Genomic DNA, 13,818 nt, shown 5'->3' with positions numbered 1-13,818 from the left:
ATACAGGAATCTGATCCTTGACAAAGGTGCCCAAAACACACATTGCAGAAAAGATAGCTTTTTAAACAAACGATGCTGGGAAAACTGGTTATCCAGATGTAGAAGAATGAGACTAGTTTTTTTTTTTTTTTTTTTTTTAATCTCTCACCCTGCACAAAAGTCAACTCAAAATGAATAAAAAACCTAGGATTAGGCCAGAAACTATTCAACTCGTCTGAAGCAAACCCAGGGTCGGCACACCAAATATAGGCACAGAAATGACTTTCTCAATAGGACCCCTAAAGCTCAGGAAATAATATCAAGAATTAATAAATTCAATGGCTTCAAATTAAAAAGCTTCTGCACAGCAAAGGAAACAATTAAGAATGTAAAGAGGACCTTCAGAATGGAAGAAAAATCTTTGCTAGCTGCTTTCTGACAGAGGATAAATATTCAGAATATATAAAGAACTCAGAAAGCTTAATACCCATCCCCAAATAACCCAATTAATAAATGGGCAAGAGAACTAAACAAATATTTCCCAAAAAAGAAATACAAATAGCCATCAAGTATACAAAAAATGTTCAACATCTTTAGAAGTTGGGGAAATTCTGATCAAAATCATCTCACTCTAGTCACAATGCCAGCCATCAAGAATACAAACAATGGATCTGGAGTTGTAGCTCAGTGGTGGAGTGCTTGCCTTGCATATGTGGGGCACTGGGTTTGATCCTCAGTGCCACATAAAAATAAACCAATAAAATGAAGATATTGTGTCAATCTACAGCTAATATATATATATATATATATATATATATATATATATATAAAGAATACAAGCAATAATAAATACTGGAATGGATGTGAGGATAAAGGAACACTTTTACATTGTTGGTGGGATTGTAAATTAGTACAAATGATATGGAAATCAATATGGAGTTTCTTCAAAAGATTAGGAATGGAACCACCACCATATGCCTGGTTATACAACTCTTTGGTATTTATCTTAAAAATTCAAATCAGCATAGTATCGTGGCACATACATACTCATGTTTATTGCAGCCTATTATGGTTTAGATACTAGGTGTCCTCAAAAGATCATGTGTAAGACAATGCAATAAAGCTTAGAGGTGAAATGATTGGGCCATAAGAGTCTTAACCAAATCAGTGTGTTAATCAAATGATAAGGATTAACTGGATGGTAACTATAGACAGGTAGGGTGTGGCTTGAGGCAGTGTGTCTCTGGGGGTGTGCCTTTGGGGTATATATTTAGTCCTTGTTGAGCAGAGCTCTCTCTCTTTCTTTGCTTCCTGGTGTGATGTCTTACCTTGGTCCCTGAGTAATGGAGCCACCTGTCTATGGGCCAACTTCTTCAACTATGAGCCCCCAAATAAACTTTTCCACCTCTAATATTGTTCTTGTCAGGTCTTTTGGTTGCAGCAACAAAAAAGTTGACTAAAACATTTTTCTTTCCTGTTGGAATGATGATCTGTCATAACCTAGAACATATGGATATTTCAGATGTCAAAACATTTTATGTTCTTTCACAATAGAAGAAGATAAAGCCCAGTAAAAGGGTAATAATCCCTTCAAGTGGTGAAATACCTCAAATACTTTAGTTTTCTAATTCACATCCTAGTGGTTGGCCTGGATGAAGTCATAGGCTTTTGCCAAAGTCTACAATTAGCATGGTGGCATCTAGCCAAAATTTACAGGATCATTAAAGCACAGAGTCTGTAATGATGCAAAGAATCCAACTGGCCTTGGTTATTGAAGCCCCAAAAGAGGCTGGGGTAGCTTAAAGCTCCACTCAAATTCAGCTTGTTTCCTGGTAACTTTGGGATTAAGACTTAACATATTTCTAGGTAATTTCTCCATAAACCACACTTGATGAATTTTGTGCATCTTGTTTTAAGAACTGACAAAGATAATTATTTATTTTTAGTTCTCTAAAAGATGTCTTTAGTGATCCTAATATGAGAATTTCACCATTTTCACTGGTCCCTGTATCTCAATTGGGTTAATCAGCCATTCTCTGTTGGTCATATCATGAATACACATTTGTAATACAGTGATGGTTTTGTCTTCATAGTGATATATTGGCATTATATATCAGTGCTTTTAATTGGATCAATCTAAGTCTTTTTTCACCAAGTTGCACTTGGTGAAATAGGAGAATTTAAGTAACCTTGTGGGAACATAGTAAAGATCTATTGGTGTCAATCTCACATGAATGGAAATTGTTTTATTTTTGAAAATAGAAACACAAAAGAATCATTAGCTAAATAGATCAAACCAATCTTCTTTAGCATATTGTTCAACTTAAATTATTCATATCTATGGAAGCATGGCTGATGTTTGTTTCTTGGGTACTAGATTATTAAATTTCATGAATCTTTTACTTCTTTTTAAAGTGAATTTTGAATACTGATGCCCCTGTATTGAACATATTGAAATTCAAAGTTCTTGAAGTTTCCTCTACTCTAGAGTCCTGTATTGTTTTTAAATTAACCTCATGTCTAGGATTAGGTAATTTTAAAGTTTCCTATCTAGCATGCTCAATTAAAATGGAAGAGAGAGAATATTTGTACAATTATTTGTTTCTCCAGTGGTTTGTGAAAGGAGTGTCTCCCATTCTGACATTACATCCATTTTGATATTAGAGAGGCTAGGTCCATATACAACATTTTTATATACAATCTTACTCTGAGTTCTACTTTTATCTTTAAGCTTTCTACAGTTGAATCATGGTATCACCCTCATTTAATCATATTTCCCTTTATCTTTTCCTTGGTATCACAGTATGTGTGCACTATTATTCAGCAATCCTGACATAGTTTTTTCACCATGTCCAGGCTAGTTGCCCATATTAATACAAAGATATCCAGTTCTCTGCTGGGACTTCTGCCAAGAGACCTTTGCCTTCTCATCACCTGAAACACACTTCTCTTATTTACCTTGCACCATTTTAATTTGTTTTTGCTCTGAGGGGTTTCAATACATTTTTAGTTCTTAAATTTTCCTTTTTCACTTCTATAATTTTGCATTGTTATGTTGGTTAACCAAAAGGTGATTTGCATGTTTTGTGTTATTTCTAACAAATATTCAACTTAAACTTTTGGTAAAATAGCAGTTCTAGAGGTTAATTACTAAATGGAAATTAGAATAATATAATAATTTAAAAACTTCCAGAAAAGATCCAAACTATGTGTTTAATTAGTTAGGTTTAATTATCTGTGTTACAAAAGTGCTCATCACAGAAGGAAATGCAACAGAAAAGACAGATGAGGAACTAATAAGATTTTTGAGTATTTATCCTAATTTATAAGGCAGTAGAAATCTTTGTACCAGAAAAAAAATCAATCAATGCTTTGACAGTGTTTGTAGGACAACTTGAAATTAGTAAAATATTCCTCTTTTTTGCTCTCCAGATACAGAACAGGGTTGTTTGCCATCTTGAATGCAGTGCACATCTTTTTAAAACTGTTTGCTGCCTGTTGGAATAGCTCTAGGGCAAGTTCTAATTTATATCTGTTGGTTAGCAAGTATGTGATTCCTTGAGATGCAGCCTCAGTCTCAGTTTGGATCACTTGTAGAATTTCATGGAAATAACTAGAACTGTATCCTTCATTTCGTTGTTCTCTCATGTGTATTATTTCTTTAACCACATTCATAATTTGAGTTGTTCTCTTTATAATGTCTTTTTCAAATTCTTCCACAGGAGACCCATATGCTTGGGACTTTTGAGAAGTGAAAACATGTTTAGAATAATTGATAGAAAATGCTTTCTTTGTTTTACGGTACCTAATTTTGTTGACAATATTAGGATGCTGTTTAAAATGCTCTAGCAGAATGTTCTCTAGATCAATTTCAATATCAGGATCCTCAACAGATGGGGATAAGGGAGGCAGTAGAATGGAGATGTTCTCTGACCAGATCTTGTTGAACACATCCCTCAGTTCCTTATCATCTAACTCCATGCTCTTGGAGGACACAGCCATTCCCCTGATTTTTTCTAAGAACATATGTTCAAATTTTACTTTTTGCTCATTCCAAAGATCTTGTATTTTCTTTCCACTAGTCATAACCTCACATTTTTTTATTAGTTCTACTATAAGCTCCTCTTTAAGAGTCTTCAAATTGTTTTCAAATTTACCTTTCCACTGAGCTAATATATCTCTGTCTGTGTCTTCTCGAAAATACTTTTCAAATTTTTGCTTAATGGTTTCATGTTTTTCCACCACTTGTTTCTCTACTGAGCTTCTCTTGATCTCTTCAACTTCTCCATTCTGAATTTGGTTGGCTAGCTGTTTCTGCAATTCTAGCACATGACTTCTCAGCTCCCAGGTCCAGCTGTTGTACAAGGTCTCTAGTTTATTCATGACCATAACCTCCTTGGTGTTCCTGAACCTGAAGATGAAGTTCTCATTCATTAAAGTCTTCCATAAATCCCGTATCCGGACTTTAAGTTCTGATAACTTTAAAATATTTCCCCTGGATTCTTCTTTGGCAAGGTTAAGAATCCGGCTTTTCAGCTCCTGGACATTTTGGCTATAAGAAGGGTTGGGAGGGGCCATTGGGGGATAACCTTCCCAGAGACAAGCAAAGTAATGGATGTGGGTCTTGACATCAAACTTAATGATATCATTGAACTGGCATACATCTGGGCACTGTTCATATCTGGAAGCAGCAAGGGCCATTCCATCCAATTTCTCTTGCAGCCATCTTCGCCTTGCCATATTTTGATTTGTATCTATAACTTCTTCTATATTTTGATGAACAAATAGGCATCTTGGGGAGATAGTCAGTTGTTTCATCCTGAGAAAGGCATGGACAGCTATTTGCAGAATATCTTGCATTTCTGAAAGATTCTTTCCAAAAATATTGATCAGAGTTAAGTTTCCAAGTCCAATGACAAAGGTTGCCAACTCATTTTTCTTAACCTGTGCTTCATTGATGAGCTGTGGAACCTTAAGTCCTTCTGAGTCCACAACAAGCACAAAATCAAAGCCCAGCTGTTCTCTGAGCATCTCTTCCACCTTCAGAAGCTGCATTTAGGCCCCCCGGGTACACCTCCCAGCACTGAGACTAAACTGTAGGCCAAACATTGCATTTAGCAATGTGGACTTCCCTGAGCCCTGCAAGCCAAGGACAGAAAGAACAAACACCCGTTTTTCTCCAAGTTTCTCAGAGACCTTGTCAAAAACAGCTGCCACCCATTTCAAGGGCACATATGAAGCATCTCCATCCATCAATTCAATGGGAGCCCCAGATACCATCAGATCAGCAGCCATTTGGGGAAGGGAGAGAAATAGTGTATTTGTTTGGGAGGAAGCTTCTTCCAGAGCTTCATAGATCTGGCCCACCTCTCTCAGGAAGTGCTCAATTCCTAGGGTGGAGTCACTGATCTCTTTGGAAACATCTTCTAATTCAGCCTCCCAGAGTATGAGGGAGTCAGTCTTTGACTGCTTCTGCTTCTCTGTTTGCACTTGAGCCAACAAGAAACTGTGCCTCTGGTAGAGTGTTTCTAAGTCTTTCTTGCTTAGTTGTTCCATGAACATACTTAGCCTTTGCAGAAAATAGAGCTCCATGTGAGTTTCTGGGTGTGACTGAAGACCATCAAGAAGGGAATTCATTAGGTTATTAAGGTCAATAACTTTGTGATATTGTTCACAGCGTATTTTTTGCTTTTCCTTCTCAATCTCATTTTTGTATTGTTCAATGCTCCGGTTCCCTTTTTTTCTCACTTGATAGAATTCCTTATCCTTCTTGCACCAATCATACCATAGCTGTCCCTGAAGGGGAAGCAATTTTTCTTTTCTCTGAGATAATTTCACTTTCCCCAGGAGATCCATGATGATGTCAGCCTTTTTTCCTGCTTCTTGACAATCTCTTTGATCCTCATCAATTATAAATTCATACTTCCTAGCAATGTTGGCACAGTTATTCAAACTGCAAGGAGATGTAGAATCCTTCAGCAAGTTTTTTAATGTAGCTGTAATTTTGTCAGCTAATTCTACCTTATTTAGATTCTTGATACCAATTCTTACTTTGTGAGGATCACACTTCTCATCCACAATGTTTTCTACATTTTCAAATAAACAGATGAGTGGTTTGAGTGATTTAAAAAATTCAGGTAGAATGGAACTCTTCATTTTTTCTATGTCAGAAGTTGATAGGAGAAGTATAGTAACTGAGGAGACCTCAAGCAAGAACTTCACTTGCTTCTCATGCATTTCACCATTTCCATGGAGACTGGTGAAGGCAATACAGTTTTCAAATCTGTCCTCAGCTCTTCCACTTGGACAGAACCAGCATATTTCCACAACCCCTTCCATCAAAAGACAGCTGTTATTGTCTTTCTTAGAATGATGGTGAAAAAAATTGTCATGTTTGCCCTTACTCAGGAGTGAATTCAGAATCTGTGACTTGGAAGTGGAGACAGAATTTCCAACTCTTATGAAAGATACAATGGGGGTAGGTTGCCAGCAAATCAGTTGATTATCATAATCCCTAATTTTTTTCTCCCAACCTATTTTTTCCACCTCTTTCCAGCTTCTCCTGACTTGCCTAAGAGACCAAAGAGGGAATTCAATTTGGTGATTACAAGGATTGGGAACCAAAAATGGGAGAGCAAATTGACAAATGGAAAGTTTGGTCACCATATACTGTCTTGTAAAATCATCTGCACAGTGAAAAATTGCCATTTGTATGTCCATTGGGTGAATGCAATTTGGTATTATGGTTGTATGCGCTTCTTTGATAGTGAAAAAGTCTTCAAATGTTGGCAATTTCCTCTCTGATTCTGTAGTTTTCGGTGTCTGGGATACATTAGAAGTTGTTTCTATCTTACCTCTGTAAACTAGGTACCTTGAATGGTAATCTAATACCAAGAGTTTCTCTAAAAAACAATGTGGTAGTTCCCCCTCAGCTCTTGGTTGACTGCCAAGGAAGGAGGTCTTATTTATCAAAAGATAATTGACTTTGGACATCTTCTTGGGATAATAGCATTCTAGATTAAGCCTTCTGATCAAGTCATGAAAACGTTGATTTTTAATTGTTACTTCTTTATCATTGCATTGTTGAATATCTCTGGGAAGAGGAGTAAATCCGCTGGATGGTTTCTTTGGGTTAAAAATTTTTTAAGTTTCTAGAAAGGAACAGAAACAATGTTAATGGCTATTGACACTCTACAATAAAGAGATTTAGTTAAACTTATAATTTATTCATGCATGAATATATTCTTCAGCTTTCCAAAAATAAATTGAGTCCTTCTATGTGCTAGGTAATGGGCTGACCAAGGGATGAAGTATAATTCAGAATCCAACCTTGAAGGGCTTAAAACTTAATAGTGAGAGTTTTAAACAAGCATGTAGTCAATCATATACTTCACTGTTATGCAAGTTAAAACACAAATGCACTGGAAACACATTTGAAAAAGTGACTAGATTTTCTTGGTAGATAAAAGTGAGAAGACTACTCGACTTTTGTAGCAGATCATCATGAAAGTTGATAGGAAGAAAAGAGACTCTAAGAAGAAATAGGAAGGAACCTACCATAAGAAAGATGCTTGTGCGAGTTTTATTATGGAATGAAATGGATTTTTCTCAGGCAGAAGAGTGGTAGGTGGGGGCATCTTAGATAAAGAGAACAGAAAAGTCAAGGCAAAGATGTGTGAAAGTTGGGCATATTAAGGTAACAGAAAGAAATTTTGAATATGTGAGCAGAAAAAAAATGTAACTAGTGAGGAAAACTGAAAGGAAAATAAATTGAACTTTATTCAGTAACTTTTGACTTTGATAATCTAACATTATTATTATTATTATTCTAATTTTGGAGAGAAATGATTCATAAAAATAAAGAAATGTGTTCGCAGTGATACAGAAATGAAGAGGGAGATGGACCTCTTTGGGACCTTGCTCTTCTCTAGGAAAACTTGGAGGCATGTTGGTGCCAACTTGGAAAGACTATGGTACCCAGTAGACTACTAGAGTTAGTAAGTCTCTGAGATGTAGACCATGGTTATGACCTAGGCACTCCACTCCATTCTAGGGCAAGCATATGTGCCCCAGAGTTGATTACAAACCTTAGAAATAGTTAGATTCTGCTTTTCCTCATCTGGTCCTGCTTCATTCTCTTGTTTCCTCTTGTTTGGCTTTTTGCCACACTTTCCAGTGGAAGATCCAGCTTTGAAGGGAAGATAATGTTAATTAATCTCTCAATTAAGAAAGCATGAAGAGGCTTTTTCCTCATCTACAACCACTAGTTTGGAACCAAAAGTTTGACATAAATAATTGTGATGTCAGATATAAAAATGGCACAAAAACAACAATAATCATTTCAGAGTAATTGGGGCATTGCTGATAGAGTGTTCTCCCTCCCTATTATAAGATTTTTTTTCATTAGGATTCTTATATTGAACACTTGGAGCATGTATTTTAATAAGATGTATCTAATCTTATCCATTTCAATATATTTTTTGAAGTTTTAATTCCATGTCTTGAATGCGTTTTTAGGCAGTCCTTATAACTACTCCATTAATATTTAAATAAAAAAGATATCCAATAAGTCCTATTCAAACTTCAAATTTCAGTATTTGATTTAAAGCTGAGGATGCCATTCTGACTGAAGTGAGGTGGAGTCTTACTGTAGTTTTGATTTGCATTTCCCTAGTTGCTAGAGATGTTGGAATTTTTCATGTATTTATTGGCCATTTGTATTTCTTCTTTGAGAAATGTCTGTTTAGTTCTTCTGCCAATTTATTGATTCGGTTATTTGTATTTTTGAAAATCACACACACTTAATGTAGGCATCTTAACCCAAGACTGTAAAACTCCTTGAAGAAAACACAAGTGGAAAACTTCTTGACATTGGTCTTGGCAGTTACTTCTTAGATGTGACAGCAACAATATAGGCAGTGAAAACAAAAAAAGAGTAAAAGAGCCAGGTGCAGTGGCCCACACCTGTAATACCAGTGGTGTGGGAGGCTGGGGCAGGAGGATTGCCAGTTATAGTGAATGAAAGTTTAACAGGAAGATGAATGTTTATGCTTGATGGAGATACATCTAACTAAAAAGCTCCTGCACATTAAAGGAAGAAAATAACAGAGTGAAAAGACAACATATGGGATGGGGGAAACTATTTACAAACTAACTATCTGATAAGGTGTTAATGTCTAAAATATATGAGAATCTCCTACAACTCAATAGCAACCAACAACCCCCCCCAAGAACACCCCCCCAAAACAAACTGATTTAAAAAAAGAGCAAAAGAGTCAGGTGCAGTGACCCACACCTGTAATAGCCTCAGCTCCAGAGGTTGGGGCAGGAGGATTGCCAGTTCAAAGCCAGCCTCGGCAAAACGAGGTGCTTGGCTGGGGTTGTGGCTCAGAGGTAGAGCGCTCACCTAGCATGTGTGAGGTCCTGGGTTCAATCCTCAGCACCACATAAAAATGAAATAAAGATGTTGTGTTTACTTACAACTAAAATAAATAAATATTGAAAAAAAGTGAGGTGTTAAGCAACTCAGTGAGACCCTGTCTCTAAATAAAATACAAAATAGGGATGAGGATGTGGCTCAGTGGTCGAGTGCCCCTAAGTTCAATCCCTGGTAATTCCATCTCCAAAAAAATTGAGCAAAAAAATTAAATAGAAATTTCTCTAAAGAAGACATAAAAATGGCCATTAAACACATTAGAGAATGCTCTACATCAACAGTTATTAGGGAAATTCAAATCAAAACCACATTGAGGTGCTACTTAAACTCATTAGGATGCATGAAATCAAATAAATGGAAAATAACAGGTGCTGGAGAGGAGGTAATGAATTAGGAAATTTGTACATTGTTGGAGATAATGCAAAACAGTTCAGCTACTATGGAAAACACTTTGGTGTTTCCTCAAACATTAACTATAAAATTATCATATAACTCAGCAATTCTACTCCCAAGTATACACCCCAAAACATTGAAAATAGGTACTCAAACAAGTTATTTGTATGTATATATTGCCATAATAGCACTATTTTACTTAGCCAAAAGGTAGAAACAGATCAAATGGAAAACAGAGTGTGGCAAATACTTAAAATGGAATACTATCTACACATAAAAGGCATAAAGTGCTGATACATGCCACAATGTAAATGAAGCTCAAAAACATACTAAAGTGAAAGTATCTAGGCACAAAATTCACACTGTATGATATCATTCATATGAAATATCCAGAATATATAAATACATATAAATATACAGAACACAGATTTATGGTTTCCAGGGTCTGGGAGGAGTAGGGAGGGTAAAGGGAGGAAACTGTTTAATGGGTAAGGGGCTTAACTTTAGAGTAAAGGACATTTTTTGGAACTGGACAGGTGATATTTACAAAACATTGTGAATGTACTAAATGCCATTGAATTGTTCCCTTTAAAATTAACAAATAAAACAAAGGTATTGTGTCCATCTACTATATATATATTATATATATATATTATATGTATGTATTATATATATGTAATTTTATTTTATGTGCATTTGAGTTCAGTAAATTATTTTTTTAATGAAGCAGCATGAAACATAGCTCCTTTTATAAATGATGCTGTCATGTCTATGTGGAATTAATTACAATAAAGAATTCAGGGAAAGTCCTGAATCATGTCCGGCAAATGAAGGGGTGGATTAGTTTTAGACTTACATTCTTCTATGAATTTGCTGATCTTCTCTGCCAGGCTGCGCTGGTTTATGGCTTTCAGGACCTCGTGGGTCACAGTCTTCGAGTATTCTTCCCCATAATATTGGATCAATAGGTCGGCTAGTGTGAGTGCGTTTGCTTGCTGCAGAGTGCCCCTACGAATGTGGTCATATCCTGCAGCAAGAGGTATGCTTGTCAGTCGGAATTTGAACTTTGACAATTCCTCCTCGATGAGGTCCTCAAGGATGGTAAGAAGGAATGCCTTTGATGTGCTTTCCATTCTGCGCAGTTGAATCCTGAGGAAATGATGTCCTTAAAGTTACTGACCTGAAATGGATTATCACATGAATGATGGGAATTACATGAGGCAAGTGCTTGAAGAGAAGTCAGAAAAAGAGAAGTAGAGGGGAGATCAGTAATGTTTTGCTGAAAAACAAAAACAAACCCTGGTCCTCAGAAGATGTGCCTATGGTATATATTCCTTACATAGAAGATATTTGTCAAAGATTCAGAACAATTTATCTGCCTTCCCTTTTCCCCACAATCTTGCTGTATCCCTAGAATTCCCAAGATTATCTATTAGATGATATCTGTTTGTGGAGAATGGAATGAGATAGGATCCTATGGAGTGGGAAGTATGTTATTTCCTAGTAGACACTTATTTCTTAGTAAAGAAGTAAGTGAATTATAAGCAGTTACAATGAATGAAAGTTTAACAGAAAGACGAAGATACTTATGCTTGTATTTCTTGTGTGTCTTGGGTGGAAGGCAGTTTTTTTTAGGAGATTTTATTTGCATATGAAAATTGGGACAAACAATAGGAATAGCAAAAATTAGTTCTCTGATTTCTTGGTATTCAATAGAATCTTTACCCTTCTCCTGTGATTCCTACTCTCATTTGCTTCTCTCATTACTCTCATTCCTACTCTCTTTGTCCCAAGCTGAAAAATAACTTTTCTAGGTGTGTAAGTGTTTGAAATTAAAGCCATTATCACCATCTTTTATCAGTAATATTGCTGTCTTCTCCAACCCACCCCATCTTCCCCATTAAAACCCTGAGTATTCTTGAAGCTACAATAAAACATCTCTTTTCTAATGTTTCTTTTGATTTTCCCACAAAAATGTGATGTTATCTAATTTTCAACTCTCATAATTCTTATGACACTTGTTATAATTTTCTGTGTCTTTCAATTATTTCCCTCTGCTAGGTAGCAAGGACTCTTATCTAAATAAGCAATATACCGAGCATCAATTACATCCTGACTACTATCATAGATGTGCAACATAATTATCTTATTTATTTGTAACAGAAAATAAATAGGTATTATCCTATTTTATAGATTTAAAAACTGTAAAGCTAAGTACAGTAAGATAAGTTTGTGAGTAGAAGAATACATACAAGTCTTTCCAGTTCAAGAAACACCATTTTCCCAATACACCAATGGATATTATGTATACTTCAGTTTATATAAAAATGCTTTTACTTAATGGTTACAAAAATCAAAAGATCTTTAACTTTGCTTCTTTTGCCCACCTTCTCACCCCAAAATCACCAATTATGTATTTAACTTTTTGCTTTCATTGCCAAATTAACATCAGGCAATATTTTAACACAGTGCAACAAGAAATGGTCCATGTGATGGATTCTCAATTATAAAAATAGAGACAAGATTTCTTCCCACAGAATACTTTCATATCAGGTCAGGGTAGGATGTTGAAGGAAATGTGAGAAAAACAGTAGAAAAACAATAGAAATATTAGTATGATTATTTCTGCTATTCAGATGACGGAATAGGATGATGTGGTGAAATACTACCATGGAATTGAGAATACGGACTCTTGGAAAAAGACTACTCTGATGATGTGATAGTTAACATTAAACCTGAAAGGAGATAAGAAGGTTGATATGTAAAGAACTGGGAGAAGAACTGTCTAAGAATAAGGAAGAGACAAGGCAAATGCCTAAAACAGAATCAAATTTTGTGTTTTGGGCACTAGAATAAAGGCCAGTGTGGTTGGAACAAAACTGCAAAACAGATGAATGTTAGAAAGCTGTGATTCCTATAGCATCTTTTTAGGTCATGTAAGGATTTGGGGTTCTGTTCTATGTAATGGGAAGCAATCAAAGAACACTGAAATATGGAAAGAATACTGGTAAACATTAAGAAAGCATTGTAGAGGTCCAAAAATAATGGCAAATTGGACTGAGAGTATAGAAAGGAAATAATGAACAATGGTCATATTTAGGTTTTACATTGTAGGCATTACCAGCCAGAATTATTGATGGTTTTGTTATGGGATATAAAGGAAAGTACAAATTAAAGGATAATGTAGTAGACAGGAGTCTAAGATGTTCCCCAGGATTCTCACCTCCTGGTATACATACTGTGTATCATTTTTTTCTCTTTAATGTGAGCAGAATCCATAAATATGACCAGACATCATTTCTGTGATTACGTTACCTTTGATGGCAAAAGGAAAGTTTTATTGGGCGGCTTTATTTAATAAGCTATGCTCTTAAAAGAGATAAGAAGCAGCAGCAGGTGGACTCCTGTTTATGTAGAAGGGAGCATGTTGTAAACTGCCTGCATGAGCCACGTGTTAAGGAACTGCAGGCAGCCTCTGGGGAGTGAGACTGATCTGAGGCTATCAGCCAGCAAGAAAATAAGGATCTCAATCCTATAGGTACAAAAAACTGAATTATTATAATAATTTAAATGATTTTGGAAGATGACCTTGAACTTGAGTTGAGAACTGCAGCATTTTGATACTTATATTGCAGCTCTTGTAATCTTGAACAGAAGATCCAGGCCACCCATATTTAGACTCCTGACCCAACTGAAATAGTTAATTAGTATTTTTAAAAATAGTTTACATAATTTATTTAATAATCTTGCAACATTCATGAAATTTAATTAGAAAGGTGATTGATGATGATGATGATAGCAATATATTCAATTCTTACAATGAATTAGGCAATATTTAGTATGTTAAGCTACTAAATTGATAATTTTTTATGTAGTGATTGAAAACAAATACAGAGAATTCTGACACAAGCAAATAGATTAATGATGGTGCCATGATTTTAGATGGTCAAGATTTATTACATGAACAGATTGGGGTCTTACTTAGGTTACAATATATAGGAGAAAGGTAA

At 35.6% G+C, this 13,818-nt stretch overlaps 1 pseudogene; it reads right to left on the bottom strand.

Moving 5' to 3' along the window:
• Positions 1-3,339: 3,339 nt before the first annotated feature.
• LOC113200804 (interferon-induced very large GTPase 1-like) overlaps positions 3,340-13,818 on the bottom strand; it is a 56,122-nt pseudogene continuing 45,643 nt past the window's right edge.

This window comes from Urocitellus parryii, chromosome 4, assembly GCF_045843805.1.
Source record: "Urocitellus parryii isolate mUroPar1 chromosome 4, mUroPar1.hap1, whole genome shotgun sequence".
Lineage (NCBI taxonomy): Eukaryota > Metazoa > Chordata > Mammalia > Rodentia > Sciuridae > Urocitellus > Urocitellus parryii.
Note: the sequence above shows the minus strand (reverse complement) of the source record. Positions and strands in the feature narration are given on the sequence as shown.